Consider the following 14,516-nt stretch of genomic DNA (forward strand, 5'->3'; position numbering starts at 1 on the left):
ATACTGGTGGTCCCACAAGCACACTCTACCGTCATTCCTCGACTTTCCCTCTAGAATTCTTCTCATACATATGCACGCACTAGAATACTTTAACACTTTTCTTAGGTTAATGGGAACTCCATGACTGCTAGGTGTACCTGCACACCCATACACTTAAAAAACCACCACAAAACTTCCTAGATTCTCACCTTAGGTTTCCCTCATACATAAGTGCTCACACTAGCACATTCTAACACTCTTCCTAGGTCACTAGGAATTCTCACCCCACCCTGCTACCAACTATAGAAGAAACTTCTATCAATGCCAACTAACTATCTTATGAATACAATTACATGCAACAAGGATTAAACATTCCTTCGACTGAAAGATCCTGCACTACAACGGTTGTACTTAGACAAGAGTTGTACAATAGGGTCAAATCAAACATTCTAAGACTATTTAATATTTGTCGCATGCAACTTAATGTATTCGGTTAATAGTTAACTAACATCAATATAGGTTTCAGTAACGCCTTGTTTTGCAATTAATTATTTCGAATTAAAGGTTTAAGAAATAAATTAAATAACTATACAAATAGATTTATATTTCTAAGTTGGGATAAACAAATTAAATGAATAAAAGGCATTATATTGATTTTAAAAGATGAGTTAATAACTAAAATAAAATGGCACAATTAATTATCATGATTAGTCGAATGGCTTAAAAGAGATAATAAAATATTTTAAAAGGAATTAAAACTAAATTAAATAAAAAGGGCTAAAATAATAATTATAATTATAACTATAACATTAATAAGAGGAAATATAGGTCCAGGGGGTATTTTGTTATTTATGGAAATATCTTTTGTAGAAAGAGATCGAGTTAGGGCAGATTTCGTCAAAAGACCAAACTTTGGAGGCTGTTTCTGCCAAATTCTGAGACTGTCTCCTGGTTCCTGCATCGCAACATCAGATTCGCAGGGTGGCCCTCCTTCGTTTTTATTTTCTTGCAATCATATTCCCTTCAATAGCAAACCCCAAGCATCTTTTGGGAGCGCTTTGTGCGGCCAGATAGAGAAAGAAGGAGAGTGAGATCGAGAGAGTGAGATCGAGAGAGTTAGAGAGAGAGAGCTGCTGCCATCGGAAAATGAAAGGGAGAAGGATCTCCGACTACCGTCGCTGGAGTTCTCCTAGCTCCGCCAATTGACGTCAGAGAGAGAGGGTAGGAAGGAGTGGTGTGTTTGTTTCCTTACTACAACTTTATAGTGGTATAATACTTTCCTTCTTGCTTGCTTTCTTTCTTATTTCTCTTCAAACATCACACATACAAACACCACTCACCACCACCGCCTGTGGTGGTGGAAGTCGCCGAAAAACAACCCACATTCACCTTGTGTTCATAAGGTGGTGTTGAGGTCATTGATTTTTCAAGATTTCATGGCTAGATATGCTTATTTCAAGCTCTTGTTTTCTTTCTTTGAATTTGCTTTTGGTGTGAGGGTTTTGAACACACTAGGACCACCATGAATCCACCATGTCACCACCACTTCATGGTGGTTGAATGGTGTTGTTTCTTTTCAATCAATTTGTTGAGTGTTAAGCACTTAATGGTCTTGGTTGGAAACTAAACTCATAAATCTCTTCTAATGAGCATGATGTGAAGAAGTGTGCTTATAAGTTGATTATTTGAATGAGTTCTTAATCCCTTAAGTTATTTACTATTTGGTATTGAAAATAGTTGGTTTATGACCACCTTTAACTGTTTTTAACCATTAAGGACTTAAAGAGTTTAGAGGAATGTAAGCTCAAACTCAATTGTTTTGCAAAATCCTGAAATTGTTCACTAGCTTTGAAAAATCATATAAAATACATGGGTGATCCAAATTGTGAATAAATATATCTCTGGAAAGGTATGAATGTCTAGTTTTACCCATATCAATGGCTTAACATGATTTTAAACTCAATTGTACAGTTTTCACTTTGAATGCACGTTGGTCCATAAATTTCACGGATCACTTGGGTCTTGTTGTAAAAATCATAACTAAATGTAGGAGACTCCATTTTTAATGAGGTTTCTCTCTATATGTTTATAATCATGTGTAGTTTCTGTAATAAATTGGGCTTGGCTTGATTCCACTCCTAAGTTGGATGGAATTGGAATTTCTTACAGATTGCTCCAGAAAAATGTTATTTTCATTAGTCATTTTGTAAAATGAATAAATAAATCTAGAAAGTTTAAATTGCAAGAATCCAAGGGCCGAGTTTATGTGAAAGGCTCTAGTTTGTCACATATTTTTTCAATGGAATAAATCTCATCCCTTATAGGGTGTTGATGGCCATTTTCGCTGATTAGTCCAGATAATGGGACAATTTTTATAGTTCATTTGTTAAATCATTAGAATTTAATAGTAAAATAATTAAAGCATGTGTTTTACATATATGGAAAGCTAAGGGAATTTTATTAATAATTAGTATCAACCTTTCATGGAGTTGGGTTTGAGAGGGGTAAATCGGTATGTGTGTCGGTTTTCATAACGATTTAAAAAGTAGTAAGAAAGTGTAATATTAAGTATTATTAAGTAATACTTAAGGAATGAACTAATTAGGGGTTATTGATGTGTTGTAGGCATTTAGAGAGGGACACAATCATCTAGATCATGTCTGTAGTGTTGTTCATATGACTTGTTATCAAGTGGATCGTATTGGATAATTCCTTCGAGAACTAGCGTGTGTGGGTTCAACTGTTAGTTTCAGGTGAGTTTCTCACTTTGCCACGTATCCCATTGTATATACTTTGAATGGTGGGATATAGGTACTGTTAGAGTACAATTATGCTAGTGGTCTATGGTAAGTTCTTGTTGTGCCTTGCAGTCAGAACACTCGATGCTTTAGTATGCTATACTGGTAGGGTCTTGACTGTTGATCATATGATTCTGTTTGAAGGTATGTTTGGCAGGGTAACAAGGGAAGGCTAGTGCCAAGGGAATGTGTTATGTTATTTGTGCATGTTTTTATGCTATATGGATATGTGGTAGTGATAGCTTGGTTCATATGTAGTCTACGTTGGATAGCCTGAGAACTCTTGGTCTAATGCCTGATTGTGATGTTCTTGTTTGATTGTTCGCTCTCGCGTGGATCATCTGTTCGACTGTCTATCTGATCTCTGACTACATACGACTTTATGTCTTGTATGGAAGGCCAAGAAATGACTCCTATTAGTAGGGGGTTGGGTTGGGCCCAGTTACTTCTTTGACAATGCCTGTTATGTATGGTTAAGCGGGGCCAGTTATATGAGTTGAGTGGGGCCCGTGAACTCTTGGGTTGGGCCCGTTGCACATGTTGCATGTATGTGATTAGGAGTTTTGGTTGATCGACATTAGAGTCGGGATCATGTGTGGATGTATTGTATGTATAATGTAATATGTGGTATACTGGGGAACTCACTAAGTTTTATGCTTACAGTTGTGGATTAAACATTTTGCAGGTTGTTCGTGAGAAGAGCTCGACGAGACTGTACACACGCATCTGAGATGTTTGTTTCCGCGATTTTGTAAATTTAACTCTGATATTGTATGGTTTAAATTAAAAGGATATTTCTAAACAGCCTTTAAAATAATGGTTTTAATCTGTTAATCTATTTAATATATCAAAAATCACCTTGTAATTTTCGGGACGTTACATTTCACATAGCACAAAGAAAGCAACATTCGATCAGAAAAACCAACAGGCAGAAGGCATCATAAATATCATGCAATTTTAACACGCAATTCCTGAAGATCCTTAACCTACACACTATCATGTATCTCTAACAGCTCACATATCACACACAAAAAGGCATCTTTCCTAATCAGGCACCCTAGCATGTAACCCTGAGTAGATCCTTAACCTAACTTATAACATGCACCACATACTATAACACATATAACCGCAACTTAAATACATCATATAAAGAAAGTATGTATATTTTGGGAAATCACTTACTTGATCTCTGGATGACTGTACACATCGCATCTTCTTTTCTCATTTTTTTTAAAATTTATTCTTTACAAAAGACTTGTGAAAATCCTCAGATCATTAGTTTGAGTTTGGAATCACAAAAGTGTTCATCCAAATCCCTCAAACCAGGGCTCTGATACCAACTTGTAACGTCCCAAATTCCAAAATAAAATTTTCATTTTTAAAATATAATAAAGACCCTTTTTTTATAAAGTTACATTCAAGTCAAACCAAATGTTCATGCTCCATAACTCAACGAATTTATAAGGAAGACAATGTGAAATCTCAAATCATAAAAGTGTTGATGTGTGTGTACAGTCCTGCCTTCGCAATCCGATAAGTATCTGAAAAATATTTTAAACCACAACTGTAAGCACAAAGCTTAGTGAGTTCCCCAAAGTATCAAATACAACACAACATAATAATCAGCTATGGGTTATCAGCAACCCTGGGACTATCAACAGTCCTAAATATCACATACAACACACCAATATAAGTAACTATGGGTTATCAGCAATACTGAGACTATCAACCATCATGAGGACTCTCAGCAGTCCTATAGGCTTACAACAACCCTATGGGTTATCAGCAACCCAATAATACATATGAGAGCAATCATCAAATAAGACTCAACTAGTCTAGCATGCACACCACTATGGCATAGGTAATACACTAAGAAGACTCACCCGAACGAAGAGCTGAATCCACTACTCAAAGTCCTAAAGAATCAGCTACACGAACCTCCTAAACCAATCACAAGCTAAATCTCAGACTATAGCTTAACGTCTCTCAAAGTTTGACCAAAAGTCAAACTCGTAAAAAAAGTCAACGGTTAACAGTTAAAGTCAACAGCCAAAATTCAACACAATTGATCACTACATCGTGGCCATGCACCTTCTACGACGTGGAAATCCCTCGACAAAACAGTTGTGAAGAATTCACTCGCCACGAAGTGGTAAGCAGGTTTCCACGTCATGGGAACTGACCAAAAACCACTTAATAGATTAAGCCCTTAATCCATTAAGCCAGACACTCATCTCTTCTAGAATATTTCCAAATGTCCATAAGCTTCATAAAAACCCTTTCTTTATGGACATGCATGTCCAATGCATGTTTTGAACTTGGTTAGGTCAAAATGGTGAAAAATGAAGTCAAAATCTCATGCATGGAACCAAAACTCAACCAAACTTTAGATTTAGCACACCAAACCTCAAAGGGACCCCAATGATCCATAAAGTTGCCAACTTTATGGAATCTAATTACTCAAACTACCCCAAACATGAAGAACAAAACATAAAAGCCTAGATCTGGAAGCATGACACAAAAAGATTAGAACTTGGCGACTTACAAAGACTCTAGAGGATGCACACAAGGATGGGGATGGATTGCTTGCTGGATCTATGCACCAAACTTCCTCCTTCTTCCTTTAAAATCACCAAAACTTGCAAAATGAGCTCCAAAAGCTTCAAGGAGGCTAGGGTTTCACTTTGGGAGGTTGGAGGCTGAAGAGGATGCCCTAACCTTGAGTTAGAGGCTTTAAATACAGATGAAACTCTAATACATCATGGGCTTGGGCTGCCACAGCCACCACGCCGTGGAACACTACATGCCACACCGTAGTGCTCACCAGAAAAACACGATCATAAAAATCCATGCCACGTCGTAAGTATCCATACAACACGTTGTGGCAAATATTTTTCCTGAAAAACCAAACATTTGACTCCTTAAGGTCACCATTGATCCATCCTGTAAAGCAATTGTTACAGAAAAAGACATAAAAAGTTGGTTTGTCCTTGGTTTATTCATTGTTATGGTATAGCTAGAAGGAGCGAAATTGCATTATTTTTAGGAACGAAGGCAAGCTGTCACAAGTTTGGCGGATGATATTAGTGTTACCATTTTTAATTGGATAAAGAATAGATCTAAACTATGTAATTTAGATTGGTATGCTTGGTGTATGTCTCCCATGAACCCTCTTGTTTTGTTAACTTGAGTTTTGCACTTAAGTCTCTTCTTTTTGTGTTAATTTATTTGATTGAAATTCCCAAAAAAAAATCAAATATGTATTTTTTTTCTTCATTTTTATTAAATAGTTAACAAGAATGTAACATTTGCATTTGATGTATTTTTTCCTTTCTGCCCTTAACCTTAAAACTCCTGCATTTTGATCCCTAGCTGAGTACGTTGGGTGTACGCTAGGAGTATGTTGGACGTACTGGCTCGATAACTTGGTCGCGGAGGTAACCCACTTACGTTGGGCGTACGACCATCAGGGACAACCCCTAATTTTTAGGGTTTGTGCCCTATTTAAACACCTTAAGGGGGTGTTTTGTAGAGGGGAATAAAACCAGAGAAAATGAATCAATTCCTATTCTCTTGTTTGGTTAATAAAAAAAATCAGGGAGTTGAGAAATAAACCAATTCCTTTTCCATCAAAACAATTCACTATTAAAAATAGAGAAAATGAGAGAAAAAACAATACAACCTGGGTCGAGAATTAGAAAAAAAAAGCGGAGAAATCAAATCTCATCTTATTCGATCCTCCTTACCTACATCTGATCAGATTTTTATCAACGATTTCATCCCAGCATAATGGATTTCATGCATTCGACCCACGTTCTTGCCCTACTATTTTCCCTTCTGCGTATTGGATTTCACACAGCTAACGACTTCACTGGGTTTCTCCTTCTTGTCGATTTTGTCGCCACAACCTTTCAGTTCAAGGTATGCCTGCACGATTCTTGTTAATCTTACTATGGAACATGTTTTGTGAAATTTATTTTTAGTTCGTGTTCAAGAATTCCTTTTCTGAATTTTGTATGAATAGCATTTTTGTATATGTTTGAATCTTGCTATGTTGAATCTAAACTTGGTGTTTGAATATATTAGTTTAGTGTTGATTGATGATCGATGGTCATTTGTTACTGTCAGTTTTATCATTGTATGTACATGGGCTGTTAGGGATGCTGTCTAATCTTTTAGCATTGTTTTGTTTTTTTCTCTAACTTTGAACCATCAAACAATACTCATATGAGCTCAGAATGAGGCTATTTTTTTTTCAAATTGTACTACTCTTTGTTGTCTACATTTTAGAATAAAAAATAGCTTATTTGGTTAAGTTTTGGCTGTGTTATTCAGCCATAAACAGGGGATGTTAAGGATGCAGTCTAATCTTTCAGCATTGTTTAGTTTTTTTCTCTAACTTTGAACCATCAAACAATACTCATATGAGCTCAGAATGAGACGATTTTTTTTTTCAAATTGTACTACTCTTTGTTGGCTACATTAAAGAATAAAAAAATAGCTTATTTGGTTAAGTTTTGGTTGTGTTATTCAGCCATAAACAAGGGCTGTTAGGGATGTTATCTAATCTTTCAGCATTGTTTAGTTTTTTTCTCTAACTTTGAACCATCAAACAATACTCATATGAGCTCAAAATGAGGCAATTTTTTTTTCAAATTGTACTAATCTTTATTGTCTACATTTTAGAATATAAAAATAGCTTATTTGGTTAAGTTTTGGTTGTGTTATTCAGCTATAAACAGGGGCTGTTATGGATGCTGTCTAATCTTTCAGCATTGTTTAGTTTTTTTCTCTAAATTTGAACCATCAAACAATACTCATACGAGCTCGGAATGATGCAATTTTTTTTCAAAATGTACTCCTCTTTCTTGTCTACGTTTTAGAATAAAAAAACAGCTTAATTGGTTAAATTTTGGTTGAGTTATACAGCCACAAACAGGGGATGTTATGACTGTTGTATGATATTTCAACACTTTTTATAAATTTTGTCCAACTTTGAACCATCATAAAAGCTTCATACAAGCTCGGAATGATGCGATTTTTTTTCAAACTGTACTCCTTTGTCTTGTCTGCGTTTTAGAATCAAAAAACAACTTAATTGGTTAAGTTTTGGTTGAGTTATACAACCCCAAACTTAACCAATTAAGTTGAATTACTATTTCAAGCATCTATTATGTAAATTTTTTTGTAGACATGGCAGGGAGAAACAAACACACATGGACTACTGAAGAGGATGCAAAGTTAATTGAAGCATTGTTGGAGTTACATGTATCCGGAAAATATGGTGGTGCCGACAATGGATTCAAACCCGATTATTTGAAGGCAGTGCAACAATTACTAGATGTAAGTCTTCCTAACTCGGGTTTGAAAGCAGAGCCTCATATTAAATCGAGGATGAAGACATGGAAAAACCATTTCAACATCATGAACGACATGGTATATGGAGCAAACATGAGTGGATTCGGCTGGGATACGGATAAATGTTGTGTTACTGCCGATGCTGAAGTTTGGGATGAGTACATAAAGGTACTATAATGATTATGTTTGTAGTATTTTTCGCATCATTAAAACATATTGTAAATGAATAGTAACCAATTAATTTTGTGCCATTCTTGTAGAGTCATAAAGGTGCTGCATCGCGATAAACCATTTCCCCAATTTGATAACCTATGTAAAATCTACGGGAAGGGTAGAGCTACTGGTCATGGAGCTACTGATCTTGGTGAAGATGTGACTGAATAGACACAAAGAAACTCACCTGTTGATGTGGAAGGGTTGGAAGAGATTGTTGAAGAGATGCAACAAACTGCTCGTGTCAATAGTAAACGCAAAAGGCCTCCAACGGATGACACAGAAAGCTCTTATAAGGAAGCAGCGAAAGAAATGAAAGAAACTTTCAAGGAGGTTGGTGAAAAACTTAATGAAACAATATACAATATAGGAAGGCCAGAAAATAAGGAAGCATGTGATATGATAGATAAAGTTATCGAAGATATACAACGCATGTCAAATATCACTGTCAAACAGCGAATTAAGGCGATTGACATGTTTAGTAAAGATCAATTCCGTGCCCAGGCGTTTTTTAAGATGACAGAAGAAGAAAAGATTTGTTACATGAAAATGATTGGGGATGGCTCAATATCATGATTAGGTTATTTTAAGTTATGTTTTTTTTAGTTTTTACGAATATTGAAGTTGAATCTTTGCACATTCTGTATTAGACATAGTTATGTTTTTTTAGTTGTTAGGAATATTGAATTATACTTTTTGCATATATCCTACATTGGACATAGTTTTTGAATAGTATGATTTGCATATTTCTTTAAAAATCTATTTGTAAGTTATTCTTTTATATTAGAAATATGTTTTCCAATACAAGATGTATAAAAAATAATATTAACTGATTAGAAAATAAATTATTTAGTAACAATTAATATTAAAATAAAAATAATAAAAACATAAAAGATGCGTATTTTGACTAATTAAGATGTACACCATAATGCATTTTTATAAAAAATGTTGTTTGAAAATGAATAAACAAGGTAAAAAAACTCATTTCCATTTCATTGATTAATACAACCAAACAAGAGAAATGATTCTAAAAAACATTTCTCTAGTGGATTCTCAGTTCTACCAAACAGGGGAGTCAATTCTCTTTCTCCAGCTTAATTCTCTTTCTCTACATTTCCATTCTGTGCAGAAATTCCATTTCTCTCTACCAAACGCACCTTAAGTTGTTTTTGGACCTTCTTATGACCAGCCTCCACCTCTCCAAACCCTGAGAACGAAACCCTAATTGCCATTTGAGTGTTTTAAGCTTGGAAGTGATCTTTGAGAGTGTTTTTGGTGATTTTGAAGGAAGAAGAACTCTTGGAAGTTGCATTGGTGTGGTTAGAGCTTGTGGATCCAGAATCATCACCGGCTTGGAAAGATTTTGGATGTATAAAGCTCTTAACTTGATGGTTCATTATGATAGATCTAGCTAGGCCTTATTTTTGTGCTTTTTATGGTCCTTTAGGTCATGCTTGAGAGTATAAGCTACTCTAGAAGCTAGGGATGGTATATATTAGCATTTTTGAGGTCCCTTGTGCATAAAAATGCAACTTTGATGTGTTATATTGGACCATGCATGAGTTAGGGCTCTTGTTATGGGTTTTAATGGTTAAAAACAAGTATTGGGTCCCATTAAGACATGCAAAGGAGTAAAGTTGCCAACTTTACGTTTTAAGACATCATTTAGGATCAAATCTGAGAAGTAAACTTAGTGGCTTAACCATTTAAGAACTTAATGGCGAGTTGGGCTTGTTGTGGGGTACGTTGGACGTACCCAGCTCGTATGCAACACGTACTGGCCAAAGGTGGCGTACGTAGGGCGTAAGTCTGAGTACGCTGGGCATACTCAGTAGCTGTTGACTATTGTGATTTGGGCCATATTTAGGCTATTAGGGTTTTGGGCCTTGTTGGGTCACTAGTCTTTTTGACTTTGGGCCATTGTTAGGCTTTGGGCCTTCTTGGGTTTGGGCCTATAATGGGCTGTGGGTATTTAGGGATTTGGGCCATATTGGGCTTTTGGTGCCTTTGGGTTGGGCCTCGGTTAGTGGGCCAAGTGAGGAAGCGGTAAAATGACCTTTAACCTGGGTGGGGGACAAATGAACTAGATTCCTAGTTATGGTTTATGGCCCAATTATTGATTTGGGTTTTATTTGATTGATTAGAGCGAGGATTTTCTGGTTCAGCAGCCCGATCATTTGTTTGACTGACAGCAGACTGATGTGAGTTTGCTCACTATATTGTAGGACACTAGGATATGTTATGTGATTGTAGTATTTGTGACTCCTATTGTATGCGTTATATGTATGTGTGTTTGTTTGCTATATGTATATGAGGTGAAATAGACTCGGGGCCTCGGGGGTGAAATAGACCCGATACAGCCTTGTGCTGACACATGAGTTTAAATAGACTCGGGGGTAAAATAGACTCGATACGGCCTTGAGCCGACACATGAGTTGAAATAGACTCGGGGTAGACCCGACACAACCTTGAGCTGGCAGATATGTATGGTATGCGGTATTTTGGGGAACTCACTAAGCTTCGTGCTTACGGTTTTCAGTTTATGTTTCAGGTACTTTCGGGTAAAAATGAAAGAGCTCGAGATGATCGCATCGCACACACACCATGATTTCCGCCTTACTTGACTCTAATGTATTTTGGGATGTTTGGTTGACATACTCTGTTTTTTTTTTCCTTTATGGTTTTATAAACATGTTTGATTGATGATTTTATTATTATGAAAACGAAATTTTGGGTCTTAAATTTTCGGACGTTACAAAAATTTTTACGTATCTGTCAAATTTTAATGTTTAATATTACAATTTTCTTAATTAAATGACATTTTTTTTGTTTGTTTCGTATAAACTTAATTAAGTATGTTTCTTTGAGTTTTTGCTAAACTTCATTAACCAACGGAAGTGTTTTTTTTTTTTTTCAGATTCGGATTTATTTATCGAATCTCAGACTTTCAAAATAATTTCTTTCAATGTCTGCAATATTAAGTCAAATTCGAAATCTAAATGTATTTTTTTTTGTTAGAAAATAAACTCTTAATATAATATAAATTCAGTATAAAATTAGTTTGAAATGACCATTCTTGACATATAATCATTTTGATATATTAAAAAAATAAGGTTATTTTCATGTAGTTTTAAATTCTAGATGGTCATTTTATGATTGCCCAACTAAAAAAATGGATATAAATTAAGTAATGTTTATATTTTATGTTCAAAGATATTATATAAAATAAAATTCGTCGAATTATTTTTGGCGTTTAGGATTGTAAAATTTTACTAAACACGTTTTCCTGTTAAAATTAAGAAAAACGTTTCATATGTGGTTTTACTATTGCTGACTTCAAAATTGTGCAAAGTTCACTTTGACCTTTGACTACTGAACATACTGTATGTGCTAACTGGGCACCACGTCATCATAGTATAGCTTCCTAGGGCACAAGTTACAATCACAGCTTCCTCCTTGTACGGGTGATCCACAACAATTTGCCCATTTGATTTGACATACATGGAAATCAGTAAATAAATTCCGGTAATTATTGTGTGCGAAAAATAATACTCGTATAATATGCATTAAATACCCAACAAAGTAATTCTAATTATTGGAAAAGAGCTTGGAATAATAATGCAGATATTTGACTAAAAACAATTCTTATTTGTTAAATAGAAATTAATAATTTTGACAAAAATATGGTTAAAGAGTTTGATTAATCGGTCAAAACATGTATTTTTATATGAGTTTTTGACAATTAACAACATTTAACAATTAATCAAATATATATATAGAAAAAAAAAACTAGTTTACTCTTAAATTTAAATCAATAGAATTAAATTTGTATAATTGATCTAACTGATTATTTTAAACATTATAGCACCAAATCTTTTGCACGGATTACTTCAATGCATGTGTTATTTTAAAATTTTGTTTTTGATTTTATTTTGGTCGGAGGTCTCTTGGATCAGGATAATGGATCAGGATAGTGTTGTTGTTGTCACAATCTAAATCCATTACACTATCATTTTTATAAAGAATATATTATGATTCAATAAATATTATTTATCAAAAGTTTTTTAGTGTAAAAAACTAGAAATATAGTCAATGGAATTCTAATGGAAAGTCGAGACTTGAAAAGTTATTTTAAATTCTAGTCAATGTCGTTCAAAGTTCAAACTTCGGTTTGAAAACAATTGTTATTTATCTAATTAGTTTTACTTTTATGTTGGGAAAGGAAACATGTTTGAAAAATGTTTGGTTTCTTTCAGAAGCATAGAATTTCAGATTAAAAAAAAAAAGAATTTCAGATGCAACTATGCAACTATTTTTTCGTTTATTGTTTTAGTTTTAGTCCACCCTTTTCAATATGTAAACATAACTATTTGTAGCTTTGAAGACTATGATGTATTAAAAACCATTTTAACTTAACATGTTATTCTTAATAGATTTTTTACCACCATTTTGATTATTCTTCTTACTTTAAGAACCATGGGCAGAAGGCTTATAGGGCCAAAGGGGGCCATGGCCCCCCTGTTTTTTGGGTTACTACATATGGTTATTTCTGAGTGGAAAGTTACTAGATTATTTATTATTATTTTTTTAACTAAAATTGCATATGTTGCATTTTTGTGCTCATCAAGGCTTCACAAAAATTTGTAGTTGGTTCTTTTGTACTATATTATTATCATATATAATTTCTTATTCCTTAAACATCAAGTACATAATATCTAATGAATCTACACACATTCCGTACTTATACTCCGAATCTATAAACACATACACAAAAAGTTAACCTAATCGTTAGTTAAACCTAGTTAAAAACCAAAATTATTTCTATGTAATCAATGCAAAAACCTTCACTACTAAAAACTTGTGTTAAATTTACCATTAAAAGTGATTTTTTCTAATAGTTATTGTATTAATCAAGTCTATATACTTTTATGCATCCATAGATGAAAAGTATATATTAGGGCTCGAACTTGCAAGAAGTTCTTATCTTTCATAACATCTGAAATTTGCAAATACGAAAAATTATATACACACAGTAGCTTACATATATCCATTCATACATTGTATATACATATACAAACAATGTTAATTTTCATCATGAGTATTTACAAATGGCATTGCCCCTAGAAGAAAATGTGTAACGGGTTTTAAGACACATCATTCCTGACAGCAAATTTACATATATATATATATATATATATATATATATATATATATATATATATATATATATATATATATATATATGAAACGGCAAATCTAACATACTCCTAAATACACCTTAAATCCACCTATGTCCACGACGGGACTTGAACCCTCAACCTCAAGGAGGTAGGGCAACACCGGATACCGCTAGGCTATAAGCCCTTTGGTAATCAACATATATTTAATATATGTAAAACGGTAGCAAACCGTGAATGAGTTTTAATGAATTTCACATGATATTTTCATTGATCTTTCTAAAAAACAACATTAAATGATGATCAACCTAACGATAAAATTTATAAAGGTTTTGAGCATTTGTCTTTGCCATAAAAAGCACATAATAATTTTACAAGATATATTGTTCTTTTTTTTATTAACAAAATTTATCATTTTTTGTTAATTTACTGATCAAATTGGTACAGTTTATAAACTTAGTTAAAAATTTAATTGAACGACCAACAAATATTCAAATAAATGCAACATTACAAATCATTATATACTTCAATAATATAGTTAATAATAATATCTAAATTTTAATTATTTATAAATATTAATAACAAAAAAAACTTATGCATCAATTCAAACCGACAGGATACTAATTTCTATAAATTTTTGTAAAACAAACCAGCAATAATTTTATGTATTGATGTTTTTTGTAAAAATGTTAGTTTGAGAATTAATAAGCACAACAAATAAAATGGTTGAAAACTTGAATATATATAATTAATCCATTGTCTACCATCCCCACAAGCACTTGGTCCCACCATATGACCATTTCTGCCAACTTCAATGAAAGTGCATAAGTAGGTACCTTCTATTTAACCCTCGTTTTATTATATCTAAATGCCAATAAATAAATTATAAATAAATTATAAATAAATTATATATAATAAAAATATTGCCTTCAAAATGCTTATCTTAAACTAATTTATGGTTTACAAAGTTTAATTAGATAGGATTACTTTA

At 33.6% G+C, this 14,516-nt stretch overlaps 1 pseudogene; it reads left to right on the forward strand.

Moving 5' to 3' along the window:
* The first annotated feature begins 7,970 nt into the window (after window positions 1-7,970).
* LOC145105171 (uncharacterized) lies at window positions 7,971-8,924 on the forward strand (annotated as a pseudogene).
* The last annotated feature ends 5,592 nt before the right edge of the window (window positions 8,925-14,516 follow it).

Source organism: Lactuca virosa, chromosome 4 (assembly GCF_052849685.1).
Source record: "Lactuca virosa cultivar CGN04683 chromosome 4, Lactuca_virosa_CGN04683_v6, whole genome shotgun sequence".
Classification (NCBI taxonomy): domain Eukaryota; kingdom Viridiplantae; phylum Streptophyta; class Magnoliopsida; order Asterales; family Asteraceae; genus Lactuca; species Lactuca virosa.